Consider the following 21,427-nt stretch of genomic DNA (forward strand, 5'->3'; position numbering starts at 1 on the left):
TTTATGGGATCTCCAGAGCAAATGGCACCATCAGGGACAGGGCACAGCAAGGGGCTCAGTCTGCTCCCACTGCACTTCCTGAAACACTTTGGAGGCAGCATTTCTGTTCCTGAATGCACCTGCTTCCCCTAAATAAAGATTTACAAGCACAGAATTCCAGAAGGGTTTGGAAAAGGACCTTAAAGCTCATCCAGTTCCGGGGCCAGGGACACCTTCCTCCATCCCAGGTTGCTCCGAGCTCCATCCAGCCTGGCCTGGGACACTTCCACAACCTCTATGAGCAACAACTTCAGATTTCAGCCTCAAAAATAAAAGCTCCAGAAAGAGGGAAAGAGGAAAACAAAAGCAAGCCACCCCAAAAGCTGCTCAGGGAGTGGGAATTTTTCCTTGCCTGTTCCAGAGGATGCAGGGGCACCTGCAGCCACCATCTGCACACCAAGGCATCCAGAAAGTTCTCGAGCAAATATTTTTCCTTCTCCCAAACCCACAGAGGAACGCAGCTGCAAAGGACCTGCAGGGAGCCGCAGAGGGCTCTGATCTGCTGGAGAACGTTCCCGAGGCTGAAAACCAGATTTTGCAGTGCAAACTTCCCCCAAATGAGCAGGATTGTTAGGTTTATTTTTAATTCTGCATTTCTTTGAAGCTGCTCTTTTTTTTTTTTTTTTTTTAATCTTTTCATCCCCCATTTACTCTGCTAGCGGGGAGTGTTTCCATATTTTACCCCCCTTTTGCCTTTTCCAAATCCTGGCTGTTTTGTGGTGGCAGAGTGACAAGAGAGCTTTGAAACTGCACAGTTCTGCCAGTCTGCCAGCACTGGCAAAATTCCGCAGGAAAATAGAACAGTGGAAATAAAAATTGCAAAAAGGGAGGGAAAAGAAGCAATTTTTTTTTGGTGCTTAAAAATGTAAAAAAACTTCTTTAAGGAAAAAATCCTCCAACAGGTGATTTGAAGGCGCTGAACATCGTGAAAGAAAAATCACCTGGATTGGTTTTCTCAAGAAAATATGAATTTTTTGACCAGTTTTCCTCATCTCTGAGGCATCCAGCAGCACTGGACCTTTCTGACTGCTGGGCTGAGGTTTGGACACCAGGAAAGTCCTGCTCTGGGCGATTCTCCCTGTCCAGTGTGGTCAGGACAGGGGCAGAGCTGGACACGGGCTCTTCACCTCCTCCCACCTCTCCCTAATTCCCTCTCTCACAGTCCCATTCCTGCTGACACCATCACACACAGAGCTGGCAAAGATCAAAGAGGACAAGGAGGTGGCAGCACCTTTATTATTTTCCGAGTTGAAAGGGATGTTTACAGCTCCCCGAGTGAGGTTGTGCCTCTGAGGCAACATTCCCTGCACTTTCAGCGTTGTTGCTGTCATCTTCCAGGAGAAAACGTGTTCCCTTTTGATCCTTTTGTGCAACGGGATCAAAACAGAGCAGGCAAAGGCACAAGACCCAGAAGTATTTAGTCAGCACCCTGTTCAAAGGCTTTCCTTTCTTACTGAGGGGGAAGAAACGAGCGGAGAAAATGTGCAGACAATGAGTAACAAAGAAAACAGATCCTAGAGAGGCAAGAGAATCGTGCAGGCAACCAAATGATGGAGAAAACCCCGTGTGTGGCTGGACAGCCAGAGTGTGGAGGTGCTGGGGGGATCGCGGCTCCAGGGAGGAGTGGGAGCTGAATTTAAGGATGGGCAGAGCTGGAGGAGTTGCCCGCAGAGGCTGGGAGATGCTGAGCTCGATAAGTGGCGCCGTTTCTCGCTGCACCCAAAGGAATAAAAGTTGCCTGCTCCCAGGAATTCTCATCACTCCAGTGGAGAGGCTTTGCTGGGATTATGGCAGGGCATGAAAATAACAGATAGATCCAAAATATCTGGTAACAAACCTGTGACAAGCTGCCCAGAAGGATCCTCTTACACCAAGATCTTTGGTTGTGAAGGGCTCCCCCAGCAGCGTCTCCTCCCAATGTCACACCAGGGTACAAAGTGACACTGGGGCTTCAGGTGCATCCCAGGCCAGAATGAACCAGGATTTGTCCGATCAGGTGGTTTCAAGTCATTGTTTTCCATGGTCTGAAAGGTTTTGCTGCTCTGCCCTGAGAGAAATCTGCCAGGAAAGAAGAGGCACAAATGAAGCAGGGCACAGTAATCACAGAGCCATGGAATGGTTTGGGCTGGAAGGATCTTAAAGCCCATCCCATCCCACCCCTGCCATGGGCAGGGACACCTCCCACTGTCCCAGGCTGCTCCAAGCCCCAGTGTCCAGCCTGGCCTTGGGCACTGCCAGGGATCCAGGGGCAGCCCCAGCTGCTCTGGGCACCCTGTGCCAGGGCCTGCCCACCCTCCCAGGGAACAATTCCTTCCCACTATCCAACCTGAATTTCCCCTCTGTCAGTCTGAATTCATTCCCCTTGTCCTGGGAAACAGCTCCTCAAAAAAGTGTCTGTGAGGCTCAGGTCTCCAAACCTCAGGGATGTCCTTCAGGATGAAGGAATTTCCCAACTTCAGGACACAGTTTTTTATAGAGAATCTTCGCTCTCGTGGTGTCTGTCCTCATAGCTGTGTGTAACTTGCAAATCATCCTCGTTCCCCCTCCTTTTCCCCTCAGCAGATGTTTCCAGAGAAAAAATAAGGCTGTAAAAGGGAAAGCAAAAATGGTACAAGATGTGACACTTAGAGGAAAAAAAATAAAAAATAAATAAAAGGAGGGGGGAAAAAGTGGTTTCAAAACTCTTTGCTCAGACAGCCCCATGTGATTATAGCATTTATCAGTGTCTATCTCAACACGGAGCAGCTCCAGCTTGGAAAGAGTGACACATGCAGAGCACAAAATAACAGGGCTGCCAAGGGATCCTGAATGGAAACAAAACCCACGGCAGCTCAGGATGGAAAGCACAGCAGGAGCCCCATGTCTGGGCTGCTCAGCAATTACTGGGACAGAGGCTGCACAGCCACGTTCCTGCAGGGAATGTCCAAACCCAGCCCTGCCTGGAGGAGAAAACTTCCCTGCTCTGCCTCCTGGCAGGGCAGATCCATGGATTTTCAAAGCAGAATGCCTGGAGCAGGGGATGTTCAGTGTCTCCACAGTTCCTGGAGAATGCCAGGAGAAGAGTTCATGTTTAAGGGAGGGGAGATTTAGATATAAGGAAGGATTTTATTAGATTAGGGTGGGCAGGCCCTGGCACAGGGTGCCCAGAGCAGCTGGGGCTGCCCCTGGATCCCTGGCAGTGCCCAAGGCCAGGCTGGACATTGGGGCTGGGAGCAGCCTGGGACAGTGGGAGGTGTCCCTGCCATGGCAAGGCAGGGGTGGCACTGGATGGGCTTTAATGTCCCTCCCAACCAGAACTCTCTGTTCCTATAACTCTGCCATGTCCTATTGGCTTCCCCTGCATTAATAGGGAAGCAGGATTTGGGTCCTGGTGGTGGCCAGGCTGTGGCCACTCCCCTGTGTCCACTCATCAGCCCAGCCTGGGCTCCTGCAAGGGATCAAACTGATGAAAGGACAAACCTCCCAGGAGAAAGGGAGTCACACCCTCACCTGTGCCCTCGGAGGGAATTCCTGGCATGACCCTGTTCCCTGCCAGGTGCCAGGGAAGGATTGTTTTCCACCCAGCTGGCCTCGAGCAGAAGGGTCAGTGGAGGCTGAGGCTGGAGGCCCCAGAACTGGCTGTGCTGGGCTGGCAGCCCCAGCCTGAGCTGCTTTGGAGCCTCAGCCTTCAGCACCCTGCATCGCCCCATCACCACCTGCTCCACCTTCCCTCAGGAGACATCAACACTCCAAAGACAGTCCAGGTGACTTAGGGAACCCTGAGCGTGGTGAGGAGCAGCTCTCCCTCCCCCTGCCCAGCCAGACTGACCTCCAACCCCCTACAGACATTTTCCAGATCCTATTTGAGTTTCCAGAGTTGCCTGTCCCTCCTGGCCACCAGCCCAGGCCCCTCAGCAATCAGTTTGGAATTCTGGGGGTTCTATCCTGAGAATAAACCTGGTAAATGTGATTTTCTGGGAGGGCTTTGGGCTCATTCTAGAGGTGCCTGCCCGTGATTTATCCTCCCTATCCCTACCCAGACACTCAACCTAACCCAGAGCCACTTGAGCTCCATTTCCCACTTGCTGTGCACGACCTTTCCAGAGAGGGAAATGCTTTCCCATTATCTGGGTAAAGGCATCTTTACTTTGCCATTGTATTTCTCAGCCATTTTCCCGTAAATCTCAGTAAAACAGCCGGGGTTGCTGCAAGAGCTGCTTTAACAATGAAAGCTGCTTCTCCCTAAAAGTTGTATTCAGCCTAATGAAGATCCATCTGCTACAGCACTAAACTCAGGGAAATAATGAGGGGAAAGAGGTTTGGTGATCACATCCCTCACTCTGAGAGCAGCCAGGAGCTCCCCTGCCTGTTGTGAAGGAGCAGAGGAACATTTTGTGCCCTTTGGCTTGCAGTCAGTAAATAACGAGAAGCAGGCAGCTGCTGAACGTTTGCCCAGCCCGAGCCGCTGGTAACAGCCAGGGCTGAGGCAGAATCACAGGTCAGACCCGAGCCCTGCAGAAATGCGAGGGCAGAGGGGACCTTTGTGTGCATTAGAAATGTCAGCAGCTCTCTGATGTTGGCTGGGCTGCCCTCCAAGGCTTTGTGGGACATTCTGGACAAATGGGAAGCAGCTGAAATCAAGCAGAGCCCTTCTCCTGCTGAGGGTTCGGTGCTGGGAGCCAGCAGAGTAAAGGCAGCACTGAATTTCCGTGGCCCTGGATTTCCTGGGATGCTGCCTCACCACACGCACCAGAGACTGCCCACCACAGACTGCCCACCACAGACTGCTCACCACAGACTGCCCACCACAGACTGCCCACCACAGACTGGTCACCACAGACTGCCCACCACAGACTGCCCACCACAGACTGCCCACCACAGACTGCTCACCACAGACTGCCCACCACATCCTCATGCTCGTGCTCCCAAAAGGGACCTTCCTGACTGATACATCCAAGCCAGGTTGGACCTGGGCAGGGATTTCACCTCTGCTGTGCCCCGTGCATTCCCACGAACCAGCTGGAAGAGCTCCAGCCCCAAAGGGAGATGGAACCACCCAGCACTCGCTGTCACCACATCTGTCTGTCCCTCTCCGTGCTCTTGCCATGCCTGCAGCAGCAGAGTTAGGGCTGGAACAGGGAAGTTGCCTTGGTACATCTTGGGGCTGTCCCTGTCACCTGCTGAGCACCCCGGGCAGAGCTGGGACCTGCAGGATGTGCCGCTGTCCCCACCTACTCAGCCTGTCCACTGAAGTACCCTCAGCTCTCTGCAAACCCCAAAATGAGACACCCAAAACACGGATCCAGCATTAGCTAGGGGAGGGTGACACTCCTGTCATTAGCACAACCCTTAAAGCAGCTGCTGGGTCCTCATAGGGAATCCCAGAATCCCAGGATGGTTTGGGCTGGAAGGGACCTTAAAGATCATCCAGTTCCACCCCAACCAGACCTTAGCACCAGGCAGAGGTCAGGCCAACACCCTGAGCCCAGGGCACAGCAGGGGCACAGGAGCTCAGGACAACACTTGACCCCAAAGGTCTCATCCCAAGGGGAAGGGCTGTTCTTAAACCAGGTAGGAGAAATCAGGAATCACTTCATCAGACTTCCCAAAATGGGTTTTCAAAGGTCCTCTGTCAACTTTGTGCCAAGGCAAGAGTGAGACAGACAGCCAGTCTGGGCACTGCCTTCCAAAGGGATTTATCTGACCACGCCGAGAATCCAAGCAGAAAGCAGCAGGGGCAGTTAAATGCTCCAAATACTTTGTCTTCTGTCAGCATCAGTATCTGGAATTAGGTCCTGAGAGATTCACCCTCGGAAAATATCTTCAAGATGAGTGAATCCTCCCAAGGCCCAGCTGAAAATTTCATTGCTGATGAAGATAACTGGTCCATTTTTGACCAAAACCATCCAAAAAAAGCCAAACCAAATCACATTTGCCTTTCAACTTTGGCCAAGGAAACACAAAGTTCTTTCTCAGAATTTGCATTTCCTTATGGAAAAAATAAAAAGAAAAGCCAACTTTATGAAAGGAGTTTTTCATTAAACAGTTGCTCCTTCACAAGGTAATTCCTTCTAGGACTTGAATTCCCAGAAAAAATGTCCAGACTGTTCAAAGTGGGCAGTTCTTCTCTGTCCTACAAGCCTTGGGTAGAAGGCATGTATAGGATTCAAAAAATAAAGGCAATTTCCATTCTCAGACTCAGGGTGGGATCCTTGGGACTGTTCTGTGCAGGGCCAGGAGCTGGATTTGCTGATCCTTGAGGATCCCTTCCATTTTGGGATATTCTGTGATCGTTTCTCAGTGTTTATGGCAAAGCTGAGACTTGCAGGGGTGTGCAGGAAGATGAATCCCACGGGTGTCTGGAGCATCCCAAGCCATTTTCCATATCCCCAGGTAATTGGGATGCTTGGTGCTTTAGCTCCAAAACTGCTGCCCTGTCTTCACAGAAAGGAAAACTTTGCCTTGAAGTTTTCCTTTCCAGGTGACCCAGTGTGAGGAACCTTCAGCCCAGACTCACGGATATCTCTAGATTTACTTGGAGCTGAAGGTGGATTTGCTGGAGAAGGGTCATTTTCATGGCAAACCCCTTCTGAATTGCCTTCAAGTGCTCCGTGTCCACACAAAAAATCCCAAAAGCCTCTGTAGGAAGGGCACAGCCTGGAAGAGGCCGTTTTCCAGCCCCATCCCCCGCTCCCTCCCTGTTCCATGAGTTCAGGGAGCTGTGGCATGCCCAGCACTAATAACACACACTCCAAGCACACTTCCCTGCTTTTCTCCCTGCTCACGGGCAGCATTTCCATTTCCTTTTCCATTTGGGAAAGCAGAATTACAGCAGAGACCGGGACTGGTTTAACAAAAGTATTGGCGAGGCAGCGCTGGAGCCCATTAAGTGAGAGCTTGGCTTTCATGCTAATTTTCTTTTTAATAAAGAACAAATGGGCCAGGCTGCCTCACAAAAGCGTGGAGCTGCTCTGAAACGAGCAGGAGCGGAGCTGGGAGCAGCACAGCCCCGCTGTGTTATTATGTTTTGGGGGTGGAAAACTCCTACAAATCATTTGTATCCGTTGTCTAAATGGAACGCGCAGGGAATAATTTGAAGCAGGGAGGCATTAAGAAAGTAAAGGATCCACTTCTGCACTCGTTTGCTCGGCTTAAACTCCTTGCTTTGTTTGCTGCCCTTGTTAGAGAAATTGTGCCTTAGTTAAACTTAAAATATGAGTGTGATTATCAGACCCAAATATAAACCAATACAGAACAGAAAACACTATTCATAGCCACGGAGAGCAGGAGCTTTACATAATTTCCATAGTGTGTCATGCACTTCGAGGAAGGAGAAAAAGGTCTTGAAAAGAAGCAGCTGACAGGGAAATCATTATGAGAGATTTTTATGCTCACAGGGTAGTCTTAAACGAGAATAATGTTGCTCAGGAAAATAACACTTGCAAAGTTATTTGGGCCTGAAGTTCCCCACAGGCTCCTCGTGGGCTTTGCAGAAGTGCTGAATCAGGGCAGGAGAGGCAAAACATTTGCACGGGAGCCATGCAGAGAAATCAGCACTTCTGGCTCTCAGCATGCCCTGCAAGGCTGCAGGAGAGGATTTCTCCCTCCTGCATCCCTGGCCTTGTCTGGGAGCAGGGGGCAATCCATGGGGATGGAAACAATCCATGGGGATGGGAGCAATCCATGGGGACAGGAGCAATCCATGGGGACAGGAGCAATCCATGGGGACAGGAGCAATCCATGGGGATGGAAACCATTCATGGGGATGGGAGCAATCCATGGGGATGGGAGCAATCCATGGGGATGGAAACAATCCATGGGGATGGGAGCAATCCATGGGGATGGAAACCATTCATGGGGATGGGAGCAATCCATGGCAACAGGGGCAATCCATGGGGATGGAAACAATTCATGGGGACGGGAGCAATTCATGGGGATGGGAGCAATCCATAGGGACAGGAGCAATCCATGGGGATGGGAGCAATCCATGGGGACAGGGGCAATCTATGGGGATGGGAACAATCTGTGGGGACAGGGGCAATCCATGGGGATGGGAACAATCTGTGGGGACAGGGGGAATCCATGGGGATGGGAGCAATCCATGGGGACAGGAGCAATCCATGGGGATGGAAGCAGTCCATGGGGACAGGAGCATCCTGGTGCCCCTGCCATGGGTCTGAGCTGCGGCTTAGCCCCGGCGCACAGGCAGGGTGTGAGCCAGTGCTGCCAGTGAGGTTAAATAGGCCTAAAACAGGGAACTGGACAAATGGATTCATCCCTGGTGCCTGCCAGGCTCTCCTGGGAATGATGTGGAGCTGGGGAAGCACAACCAGCCCTGCTGAGGCCAGAACCAAGCCCCAGAGCAGAGCTCGGTCACACCTGCAGCAAACTGAGCTGCGGGAGCTGTCTGGGCGAGCTGAGGGAGGAGAACGTGCACAGGCACTTCCTCAGCTGGGCTGATCCTCCAAAAATCTCCAGTCAGGCTTTAAAGTTGAGCTTTAGAGCCATCTAAACTCAACCAGGCTAGAGAGAGTGCTCAGCAATGTGCAGAGACTCTGCCAGGCCAGCAGCAGTGTCGCTCCTTCCCCATGTGAGCAGAGCCAGGGGCTGCCCCAGCAGCATCAGCTGGGCCTGTCCCTTTAAGCAAAGCTTCAAATCTGGTGCTGAACGCTCACTCCCAGTTTTCATTTATTTATTTATGCTTTTAATTCTCTCCTAGATGCCGGGAAACATATTTGCATTTCATTAAAATGTATTTTCCCCACTTAGTTCTGCATTCTTTCCTGGCAAATGTTCCCTTTTTGTCATTTTCCCTGGGCCTGGAGCAGACTCAGCGTGGTGCAGCTGCTTTGCTTTAACAGCCCCTGGAACCTCAGGCTGATTCCTCATCCTGGATCCCTGTGGGCACCTCAGGAGCTGCTGGAGTTGATGGATCATCAGCTGCCACAGGTCACCACAGCCTGAGGGACACAAGGAGCGACACCTGGATCCAGGAATCTGAAGGACGTGGGCAGGTCCTGGATCTGGAGCACTGCCAAAGGGGCTGAGGGTGGGATTTAGCAGGGATTGGGCACATCAGTGCCAGCTTTTCTCTCTGCTGGAAGCAGCCTGGCTGGCACAGCTGGCCACCAGCACCGTGTCACTGCAGCCAAGGCCCTGCCCAAGGTCCTGCAGGATCTGCGGACATGCAGAGTGTCCAGGTCCCACTTCCCACTCAGCATTTCCCCCACACAGACTCACATCCATCCAGCGCTGATGGGCCTGGCCAGAGGAACAGCCTTTGTGCCAGCACAGAAGTGACATCTTTGTAATCCTGAACCATCCCATCCCATCCCATCCCATCCCATCCCACCCCATCCCACTGCAGATGCTGAGTGATGAGTTCATTCCTCAGTCCCCATCCCTCTGCCCACGTGTGCTGGTGTCCAGCTCCTCCCCGAGCTGCAGGACACACCATTCCCAGAGGTATCCATGTCCCTCTCCCTGTCTCTGACGGTTCTTCTCCTGCCAAATGGGGTCAAAGCTGTCCTGAGCCTCATTACAGACCAACTCTGCTCCTGGCCACCAAACACTGACCTTGCCTCTGGAACTTTTTCCCTGGGTGTCTCACTCAATCACATCCCAGCTCGAGCACCATCCATGTTTAATTATCAGAGGTGCTTTTAAAGCTCTGTGTCCTCCTCAGCCGAGGTGTCCTGTCCTGCTCTGCTCACCAGACCATGAGAGTGGCTCGCTGAGGCTGGACCTTGGCTCCAGGAGGTGAAACTCAGCCTGGTTTTCAGTGGAAGCAGGTCCTGCTGGTGATTTACTACATTTTAGCATCTCGAAGATGTTAAAAGCAACCTCTGCCCCCCAAACACTTTTTCTTCCAGCCCTACATTTAAGCTCAGCACATGAAAAGCACCAGGAATGCAAAGCACCATTAATATTTAAGTCAGATTTGCAGAAGGATAAATTTAAGCATTGTAGAAATTAACTGGATAAAGAGAAGAATTTCCTGGAGTAAAGAGCTTAAGCCAAGTCAAACATTTTAGTGCAGGAGCACTCTCCCTTCTCCCTGGCTGCCCAAATGTTTGCAGACACAGACAAACAGCCAGTGCCCCTGAAGGCATGATCCCAGTGCCAGGGCCAGAGGTTTGGGCATCACAAGGGTCAGTGTCCCCACATCAGCACTTCAGCATCACCAGGTGTCACCGCTCTGTCTCCAAACAGCTCCTCTCTCCCAGAAAAGGGCCGAGGGATGGGGCTCCCAGACAGCTCTGGTGAGCTGGGCACCAGTGAAGCTCCCACTTCTGGGGCTGGGAGGTGATTCCCAAGCCCCAGGGAGCCGGCAGGGAGGCAGCTCCATCCCACAGGATGGCACCAACTCCACTGCAGGAATGCAAATAAATCCCCTTTTCTTCCCGGTAATTTGTTTCTGTGCAGAATAAATTGAATATGTAATTTCATTTTCTCTCTTGGAGCATTAACAACCTTGGAATTGTTGGGATTCACAATGAAGACAACAAACAAGTAATTACTGACGAGCTGATATGGCTGTGGAGAGGAGAATGCGATTGATTTTAATTCTCGGCAGCCCTGTTTACTCTCCCCTTGCATTAGGCATAATAAAGTGTTACAGTAGATTATGTTCTGCTGTAAAATAGTTCCTATCAGCCACCACAAACTGCTCCTCATTAGGGAACAGCCCTCCACCACCCTGCTCCTCACAGCATCCTCTGGGAAGGGCCTTGCCACCCTCACAGGGAAGAATTTCCTCCTAGTATTTAACTTAAACCTAAAAACCATTCCCCTTTTCCTACCACTCCGTGGCCTTGTCCAAAGTCCCTCTCCAGCTCTCTGCAAACCCCTTGAGTACTGAAAGGGGCTTTAAGATATTCAAAACTCCACTGTGCAAGGCCATGAGCAAACAGCTCCCAGGGACAAATCTGTTCAGTTCCCACACTCAGGTTTTGATGATTCTCACCCTGCAGGAATCCAGCAGAGCTGGAGCTCGCAGGGATCCATCCTGATGAGATGGGATGGGATGTCTCTCCCAAGGCCAGCAGCTCCCAGCCATGGCTGCTCCTCCTCGAGAGACCTTTCCTTGTACATTCCTTGGAAACTTCACCCTGGACACCAGGCTGTTCACTGCCTTTCCAACAGCCAGGAGCTTCCCAGCATCCTGAAGGAAGATGCAGAGCCACTGTCCTTCGAGCCAAGGTTTGGCCCAGGTTGGGTTTCTGGTAACACCACAGAGGGATGGCCACAAAGTCGTACAACTGCAATGAATCAAATGAAGTTGATTGTGATGTGAAATTTGAGGTGCACAACGCAGCTGGTGGTGAATCCTTCACACGTCAGGAGAGCTGTACTCTGTTTCTTTAGCCAGCAGAGGCTTCTTTCCCAGGGAAAGCAGGACTCCTGGGTTCGGTCACTTTGGAAGGCTGACCCTCATCGTTCTGTGCCTCGGTGCTTCTGGGTGTTCAGGAGAAGCAGAAATCTTGCCCTCTCTCCCCAGATTTGCCCACAATTTCTGTGGTCAGCCTGGAGCGTGGAGAGCACAGATTTGCAGCTGGGAAAGGGAGCTCTGATGGGTGGGCACGGAGTGTTCCAATGGCCCTGAGAGGATCACAGAAACTTGGGAATGTTTGTGAGGGACCACTGGAGTCCACAGCCCACTCAGAGCAGGGTGGGCTTTAGGTCAGGAAATGGATTAGGTCAGGATCTGGAAAACTCCAAAGGATGGAGAGGGATTGCACTGAGTCTCTGAAACCCCTCCCACCCTGAACCAGTGTCGTGGTGAAGCCATTCCCTGGCTGCACTCTGTCCCCTCCACCCCATCCCCTCCTGTCCCCCCGGCTCTGTCCTTGCTGGCACCACCCTCTGAACAGTGAGGAACTGCCAGGAGGCTCCTTCAGCCTCGCCTTTGTCCCCATCCATGCGATTTGTGCCCCAGGGAGCTGCCAGCTCCATGGATGGTGACATCCCAATGAAACCTCTCCAACCAACGTGGCACAGATTCCCTGGCAGGGACTCTGGCCTGAGCTGGAAGGTTCAGGAGGTGAAGTTCACCCAGTGCCTGTCCCCTCCCAGGGCTGGGCAGGGTGTGGTGCCCATTCCAGAGGCTCAGGGATGCTCTGGAATTTGCCACGTTCAGCTCCAGAGAGGTTTTTGCTCCTTCTCCTCACATGTCTGAGGGCACAACTCTGAGACAGGTGCTGGAAATGCCTCCTGTCGCTGTTTTCGTTGCCTCCCCATCATTTCTGGAGGTGTTTCTGCAAGAAATTCTTGGAATGTCATTAAAATGGGCTTTTTTCCATGTTCATGCTGTTTCCTGAGCTCTACCTCCACTTCCATAACATCTGAACAGACGTTTGATGCTCTGCCTTAAATTAGGTCCTCGTGTTCCACGCAGAGTTCAGCAGCTCTCTGAATGATCTTTCGGAGCCTAATTAATTATTTAGAGAAGTTTAAATGGTGAGTGATCTTTAAAGGAGGCATTGTCTCATCTCAATTATCTTTTCGGGGGTTTCTCTGCTCTCTCTGAGTTCGGTGTGAGAATTGCTTAAGCGCTGTCAGATAACTAATTCCCCAATTAATATAACTAATGTTTACACGGGGATGAATTCCTATTTTAGCAGCACTTGCAGCACCAAGTGACCTTGCTAAACTCCCACACTGAGTATTTCCCTCGCAGGACACAGATATACCGATTTTATTACACAAATATTCATCTTTATTACAAGATATTCCCAAATTAACCTCTTGGAAGAGGCTTCTCATTTGATAAAGAGCACAGGTTGCTGCACTGAGGAAAAGCCATTAACATCTAATTAAGCACCACAATTATCCAGTAGGATTTCTTGGTATCTCATTCAAAACTTTTTCTTCCTTTCCAGCTCCCAAAGAACATGAAAAATGCAGGGTGAAAGGTGTTGCCAAGAAACAAATCCTCTCAGGACAAAATTTACAGCCCTTCATGAGCAGATTTAGGTGAAAGCTTTGGGATTTTTGTGTGAGGGAAACTCTGCTGGCAGAGTTCAGGAATTCTGAGCCAAATCCTTCATTTCCTCCCATCCCTCACAACTTCCTAAAATCCAATTCCTGCAGGCTCTGCCACTGGAGCAGAGTCTTTCCCACTTCAGCATTTTTGGGGCTGTGCTGAGGTGAGGTGATGCTGGCCAGAATTTTGTCTGGCCAATCTGACAATTTATAACACGGAAAACGCTCCATCCCCAGTTTTTTGGGAAGCACCATGCCCTGGCAAGTCAGCCACTGGCAATAAAGGATTTGGAAAGCCTCTGGGATGTGCAGACCCTTCAGCCCCGTCCCAGGCCCACCAGAAGCAGTGGGGGGAGGGAGTTCTGGCCCAAAACAGCAATATTTGGATAATTTTTTTCTGCAGACCGAGTTTGGATAGACTTTTCCCTGCTTATACTCAATTTAAAGTCCATTTAACAATGCTAGTTTAGTGTATTTTGATTGAATTTTAATTGGTATTCAAGCGAGCTCGGGACAAATTGTCGATTAAAAATGCATAACTGGGTGTGAAACAAATTTGCAAAATAAAAATCCCAATAAATTTGTGTTAAGCTCTGTAACTGCTCAAATGTACACACATGAAGTGTTTGGATCATGGCAGTGCTATGGGGTGGAAGAGTTCAGGATGGTTTTTACTCACACTCCCTAAAAGTTATGGAATTGGGGAGGGAAATAATGATTATCCTTGAATCAAGGACCTCCAGAGCTTCTCACTGCAAAGGATTTGATTTCCCTCTGCTGCAGAGAGAAATCTGGGATGCTCAGACCTCCTGGTCCATCAGAGCATCTTCAATCCATCAGGAATTTCTCATTCCCTCACAAATTCCTCCTTCTCGTTTTTGAGCCAAGTTTTTAACCTTCACCCAGGCCCCACCATGGCATGGGAATGAAAAGGGGAAAGTCGAAGTAAAAAATGGGAAAAATCGAAGTAGAAAAGGGGGAAAATCAAAGTAGAAAACTGGGAAAAATCAAAGTAGAAAATTGGGAAAAATCAAAGTAGAAAATTGGGGGAAAATTGAAGTAGAAAAGGGGAAAATCAAAGTAGAAAACTGGGAAAAATCAAAGTAGAAAAGGGGGAAATTGCCCCAAAATAAATGGGATAGGGGGAGGGAGGGTGAGAGAAGAGTGCAGGGAGAAGCTCAGGGTGCAAGCACAGCTGAGGCTTTCCAGCAAGGTGGCAAAAAATTGGAAGAAATTCAGGGAAAAGTTTGTCTTTCATGAAGGTCAGTGCAGATACTTGGAAAACGAACAAACCTCACTTCTGGTGGCGAAGAGCAGAGTGAAAGATAAAAATATCCACGAGGAACTGGAAAGTTGGGAGGAGCAGACTCCAGAGTGAGGCCCAGTTCGGTGGAGTTCTGAATTTGAGGGAATCACAACAGGGCTCCAACCCTAGAAAAACGGATTTCACTTAAATTTACCAAAGCCACAACAGTTTTCTGGTGGCCAGACAGTGTGAGATTGTTTGATGGACTTTGGGGGAAAGACGAGGAAGCTGCAGGTGACTGAGCTGTCGAAATGCAAGGAGTGTGCAGAGGAAAATTGAGAGAGGATGTTCCAAGGGCAGGACAACAACAAGCAATTCAAGAAGCCTGTGAGAAGCTAAAGAAAGGATTATTTCTATATATAAAATTTTTTTCTTGCAAAGACAGCATCAGCTTTTGGGAAGAGGCACAATACCTGCAAAAAAAACCAAAACAAACCCACAGTCATTTTATAAAATCCTAAAGGAATGAAAATCCCAAAGCAGAAAGAAATCACAAAGGAAGAAGGGAGGAACAAAATTCTGTTCAAGAACCTTCCAGGCTCTACCAGAGCCCAGGGATCAGGCCACGATTCAATGGGTGTTCAGTCTTGATTCCCATTCCAGCTCTGAGCAGGGACTGGGACTTCCCACTGCCCCTCCAGGTGCAAGAACCAGAGATCAGAAAGCCCAGCCAGACTGGAGAGATCTAAAATCCAGATCAGGCAGTCAGAAAATCATTCCTACTGCATGACACTGGGAGGTAAAACAAAATCTTGCGTGGATGATTTGGTGATTTTTTTTTTTGGAAGCAAATCCTCATTTCAGGGCTGTTTCCTTCACAGAGAGTGGGATTTGTTGTGGAGAACAACATCTGAGCTTGTTATCCTGGAGTTTCTTACCAAGCAGGAGAGAACAGAGCCTTGTGGAGCACGACTCAGCTGCCCCAGCACTGACACCCACCCCAGCATGAGAGGATGTGCATGAAACACCTGCAGCTGCTTCTGGCAGCTGGAAAGGGAGCCTGGCCCAGCTCTGATGTAAATATTTGCACTGAAGACATCGAAATCTCTCAGATTAATCCTGCCCTGGGCCTCTCAAGCAGAAATTCTACTGCTAAGGACATAACCTCCCAAAGCAAGAAAACTGGGAGATGAAGAGAAGGCAGAACTAAGGGAAAATCTGCTCATGATAAAGGAGAATTGAATTCCAGGGAAGGAGACAAACACTCCAGACAGAGGAAATGCACAACAGTTTTTGATATTGCTACAAAGCAGGTATTAAAGAAAGGTACAACTAACTCCAAACTGAAATTGTGTAGATAAACAGGCTCTGAAAGAAGCAGCTCTGTGGTTAGCTCGGGTTGTTTGGTTATATGAGGAAAAATCAATGTTTTTGCCGTTCCAGAAGGTGCTGGATCCCTCATTCCCCCAGCCTGGGCTTTATTCATCCTGGCCTGTGCTGTTTTGCCATCCTGGTGTTATGAAATGTTTCACCACACCTCTGTAGATATCATTACCAATCTGTTTTGCATATCATTAGAAATAGAAGAGCTCAGGTTAGTCAGATGAGACCTACTTTCCCTGAGGTTGTTGACTGGTGTTAAATATAATCCTGTGTTGACAGAATCCCATCTCAGCTTTTCCAGTGTTCCCATGGCTGGGGTCAATCTCCCAAGCCCCTCTGGAATTTGGCAGGGCTTTAACACCCTCCTGACCCTCAGGGATCTCCCTTTTTGGGCTCCTCAGCACAGGTTTTTCTATGCTTGCCAGATAAATATTTTCCCTGATGACAAATATTGTTTAACATCATCCTTCCCTGTCAAAGGACCGGAAAATAATTCATCCTCCTCATGTACTATTCACCCTGCTTCTTCCCAAATTCAGAACAGATTGATTTCTTTATGTTCATCAAAATTTATGCTTTTTTTTATCCCTTTGTTGTGCCAGCCACAGATTCTCCCAGCTGCTCTGGCGTGACAGTGATCTCCAGTTCATAACTTCTAACACACACTAATTGCCATCAGTGTTTCTGTGGCTTTAGTTTTTGTTTTATTTTACTTGTGTAGCTGCTGTCTGTGCTTCCTTCCTGCACTCCACAGTCAGACCCTTGGGGAAGGGAGGGAAAAATGGGAAAGGCTGGACAGAGGGGCCCAGTGTCCACCCCACACCCTCTGCACTCCCTCGATGCTTCTCCACCAACACAAGGAGCAACTGAACAGTAACAAAACCCCATCCCCTGACCTGGAGCAGCTCCAGTTTCTCCTTTTCCTGTGGGAACAGACCCCAAGAACATCTTTGGTGCAGGAGAGGAATCCCCAAATCAAGACAATGGGCGGGGGGGGGCAATAGGGACAGGGTGATGACACACCCAGGACCCCATTCCCTGCCACCCTCTCTGCTTTCCTGGTGGCTTCACACCCCCAAAACAGCCCCCAAGCCTCAGGTGAGCTTTTGGGGTGGTTGATGCTGGGAGTGACAAGTCCCTGTGTGGTCATGAACAACAGAGCAACCGGAGCAGCTGTGGCTGCCCCTGGATCCCTGGCAGTGCCCAAGGCCAGGCTGGACACTGGGGCTTGGAGCAGCCTGGGGCGGCAGGAGGTGTTCCTGCCATGGCAGGGGTGGGATGGGATGGGATGGGATGGGATGGGATGGGATGGGATGGGATGGGATGGGATGGGATGGGATGGGATGGGATGGGATGGGATGGGATGAGATAGGATGGGATGGGATGAGATGGGATGGGATGGGCTTTAAGGTCCCTCTAACCCAGAGCATCCCGTGATTATTCCATGAGGTGCCAGCTCTCCCCACCCCAGCACTGTCCCCTGACCTGAGCAAACCTCGTGCTCATGCACAGAGAGGGAGGCTGGAAGCCCAGACCTTTACTGGTGTACCTGGACGCCTTCCTTAACCCTTAGAGCCCCTCCCCAGGAGCACAGGACAGGAGGGACACCTGCGGTGTGACCAGTGCCCACAGCAGTGACAATGAGCTGGGGGCAGGAGCAAGCTGCTGATTAACCCCTTGTTGTGTGCAGATGGAGCACAGGCAGCGGGAAGGCACTGGGAGCCAGCTGTGCCTCCAGCTGCCCTCCCGAGGGGGTGGCACTGGGTGTCCCTGTCACTGTCCCGGGCTCTGTGGGGCAGAGCAGGAGGAAGAACCGGGCCCGTGATGGTTCCCAGCTCCGGGGAGGGGCTGCCTTGACTGCGAGCAGAAAAACGAGACTGAGAAATGCCAAAGTGTGAAAAGATCTGGCTGAGGACACCAGCTGTGTCCTGGGGCAGGTTTAGTCACACATCTGCCCAGTCTCAGCTCAGAGGGCTGTGAAAAGAACCATTTCCCTCTTGTTCAGCATGAGACACCGGTGAGAGAACAGGCAGAGCCCGAGGAGCTGGGGAAAGAGAAATGTTTTCCATACAGGGTTTTAAAAGCACGATTGTTTTTCCCTGCAAATGAAACGTAAAGCTCCGAGTTTGCAGCCAGCTGGAGACAGCACAGACAGGAAGGAGCTGGGACAGGTACCTTGAGATCTGTGCAGCTTCTGCCACATGAAGTTATGGAGGTCCCTGGTCCCACTTCACACCGGTGATCATCCCTGCCTGGGGCCAAAGCAAACCCAAACCAGACCATAAGGACGTCCCTTTAGCATTTCCCTCTGTTTTTGTTGGGATACCACTGATGATGAGTGCAGTGGTCCATGAATTCTTTACAACAGTCTTCACTCTGGGGAGAACCATCAGCTCTGGCAGCACTGACAGCAGAAGTTTTCAGTTTTCAATACAGGAATAACAATCCAGAGATTATGCAGATGAGTGAGCTGTGTTCATGACTTCTAAATCTGACTTAAAACCAGTTAAACTGAAATCTTAGCAGCCTCTGAGAAACTGAACGTCTGACAAACTCACAAAGCATTGCTGATGCTGAGGGGGGTTTTGGGCAGCCCTATTTAAAGCCATCCCTGGATGAAAAGACCCCACACAGGCCAGAGACGCCAGGGTTTGGGTGAAAACAAAACAAATCCATCTGGAATGGCAGGAGGCAGTGCCCAGCATTTGCTGGAAAAACACCCACACCAGAAGCTTCCCATGGAAGTCCAGCTGAGATCCCACCATGTGATTGCTCAAAAACAAGGAAAGTCAGGAAAATTGGATGTGGCCACAAGACCAGGGGCTGCTGATGCCACACCAGGTTGTGCTGAGGTTGCAGCTGGTGAATGAGGCACTGGGAATGAATGGTCTGGGATTGCCTGCTGGGAAAGGAGCTCAGAGGGACAAGAGCTGCCCTTTTGGAGTGGTTCCACTCACAGGCACTTGGAATATTCACTGGGAAGGTCAAAAGCCCAGGTGTGCCTCTCCTCTCCACCACTCCCAGCTGCATTCAGCTGGTGAAGGACCTTCCCTGGGCCCCAGGAGCACCAATTATCCCATGGAAAGGAACACCAGGGAATGCTGCCACCCCAGGCCATCCCAAGGCTAAACCCTCACAAGGACACCAGCCAAGGTCTCCCTCAGCTCAGATGAGCCCTCAGTGACTCCCTGGTGCCTCTCCTGTCCAGGTGGGAGATGTTGTGAGCCCCAGGCAGGGATGAGCCTTCACTCAGCTCTGCACACCTACTCCTGCAGGGATCTCCGGGAGTGCTCCCAGCCCAGCTCTCAGGAGGGTGAAACAAGGCTGGAGGAATGCCACTGATGCCTAAGTTTAGGTGCTTAGATGCCATTTGAACTCAGCCTGTTTCCTTTAGTCGCTGCTGAATATCCCCAGTGGAAGAGTGGAAAACCAATCTGGTGGCCTGGTGTCTTGGAAAAAATAAAGAGCACAGGTGGAAATCCAAGGGGTCAGAGACAGGTGGCACTTCCCAATCCTCCTTCCAGCACATTATTTTCTCCTCACTGCAGCTTTCAGGACAGAAAAACCAGCCTGGCCAAAGGATTGGCAGCTCCCAAAGCCTCTGCCCAGAGCAGCCTGGGGCCCAAACCCATAACGTGAATCATGATCCAGCCCTGGATTGTATTGGCTGAACCAGAGGAAGTGCCAGGGACAAGGAGAGAGAAGAATGATGGGTCCCACAGCAGGGAATGTGGAGGGTCTGGGCAGGAGTGTGAGGTCCAGACCCACTCTGGGAATATTTCACCTTCCTGCCTCTGCCTCACCGGGGAAACAAAAGAGATACAGATGCTGGGTTATAAATTTTAAAGCAATTCTGCTGAGAACCTCCTTTTGAATTTAGAGGCAAATTCTTCATATAAATGGATTGAGAAATTCTCCCTCTGAAGTCATCCATCTCTTAATAGGACATCCTGACACCGGCTGAGTCAATCCAGTGTCCGCTGTTGATTTGAGGGTGTTCATCCAAGGCTGACATGACATTTCTTTTGTTGACAGAGCTCATATGTTACAGCAGCCTGTCCTTCATATTTCTCTGTCTTTCACTGCTTCAGCAGCTGCACACCAGGAAAAACTGCTGCATTTACTTATTGCTTCAAGGTCCATTTCCTAGACATTCCTGCCTCCAGCAAAGGGCAGCATTCGTGTGTTAAATCCTAGATTTCAGCTGGAGAAGGATTTGCCCTGGAGATGATTCTTCAGCGGCCAATACAGAAAATTCTCCAGAGTGCTGGAGCACCTGATTTTAATTTCAGGAGCAGATAAATAATAATGATATTATTCAGTGCCTTTCATTCCAAAGGATTCTTCTCCAAAGTTAGACTTTGACAGAGACATCTACCAGTGGATCTGGATGAACACAGGCAGAACTTCATGCACCATGGCATTTCCAGGAAGGAACAAGGCAGCTAATTTGAACTTTGTCATATCAAATTCTGAGCCTCAGGTTGCCGGGATGAGCATTCCAGCAGACAGCTCTGCTCTTGGAGCATGATGGAATCTTCTTCACTGACAGCAAATCTCATTTGGGCAAGAAATGCAGCTGTCCTGGAAGCCCAGACTGGAACAAATCCTGGGCTCTGTCTCAGGAGATGGGAAAGTGTTCTGGGAATTACAACCTTGTTCTGTCCTTGTCCGGGACACTCCAGAGGGACAGCACCTGGCCTCACCTGACAGTGGCACCTGCTGGAATTGTCACCTCATACAGGTGTGGACAGAGCACCAACAGTGCTGGGAGCACCAACACTGCCTGGCAGGATGTTCCCTTGGGAGAAGCACCGACAACGACAACAAACCCCAGAAGAACTCCATGCACAAAGCATCGATCACAGGGGCTGGTGCCAGGCCTCCTCTGAAACCAGAAGTGCATCAGGGCTAAAAACAGAGGACAGGGAAGGGCAAACAGGCACTGGGAAGGTCGCTGTGACCTGTGTTCCTGCCTCCTTGTCCCTGCATCCCTGAGCAGGAACCCAGGGAAGTGCGGTGGGTGCTGCTTCCTGCCCTGCAGCAGAACTTTGTGACCTTCCCATCATCCTTACTGTGGGTGAAGTCATCCCAGCAGCCTGAAAAACATTTTTTAACTTACTGAATAACATTTAAATGATGACTGATGAGTGCTAAGGGTTGTGTGTCCCACAGGAACACACTGAGCAACCCCTGCTGCCCACGGTGGTGCCACCAGTGCCACCACAGTGACTGTCCCTGGAGCAGGGCGGGGTCCTGGGCTGCTCACAGATGTCACTGATGGCAAATATTAAAGCAGGGACTCTCTGCTCTCCAACCCCTCCTGTGTGAGCAGGAAGCCTCGTGTTGGCTCTGGAAGTTCAGCTCCCCAGGCTCTGGATGTGTCCCAGGCCTGGCTCACTTGGTCAGAGGCAGATTCTCTGGGTCACTGGGTGGTGCACGGGCAGGACAGAGGAGCTGGAGCTGGCAGGGGCACAGTGGAGGTGCTGCTGCATTGTCCTTGCAAAGAGCTGCCCCTCTGTCCTGTGCTGGGGAGCTCCTGCTCCCTGGGCTTGCAAGACAGACTGAGAAGCTCAGGAAAAACCCTTAAACTGGAACTTTCCAAGAGGAGCTGAAGGAGAGGTGAGAGAGAGGCTGTGCCTGCCTGGGGGGCTGCTCCCAGAGCTCAGCAGGCAGCTGGCTCCAGTGGGGCTGGCACACCTCACCTGGGGCAGGTGAGCCCCGTGCTGAGCCCACCTGAGGGAGCCCCTGCCTGGGGCTGAGCTGTGCCAGCACTGCCCATCTGTGCAGCCCTGT

This window comes from Aphelocoma coerulescens, chromosome 18 (assembly GCF_041296385.1).
Source record: "Aphelocoma coerulescens isolate FSJ_1873_10779 chromosome 18, UR_Acoe_1.0, whole genome shotgun sequence".
In the NCBI taxonomy this organism is placed as follows: Eukaryota; Metazoa; Chordata; class Aves; order Passeriformes; family Corvidae; genus Aphelocoma; species Aphelocoma coerulescens.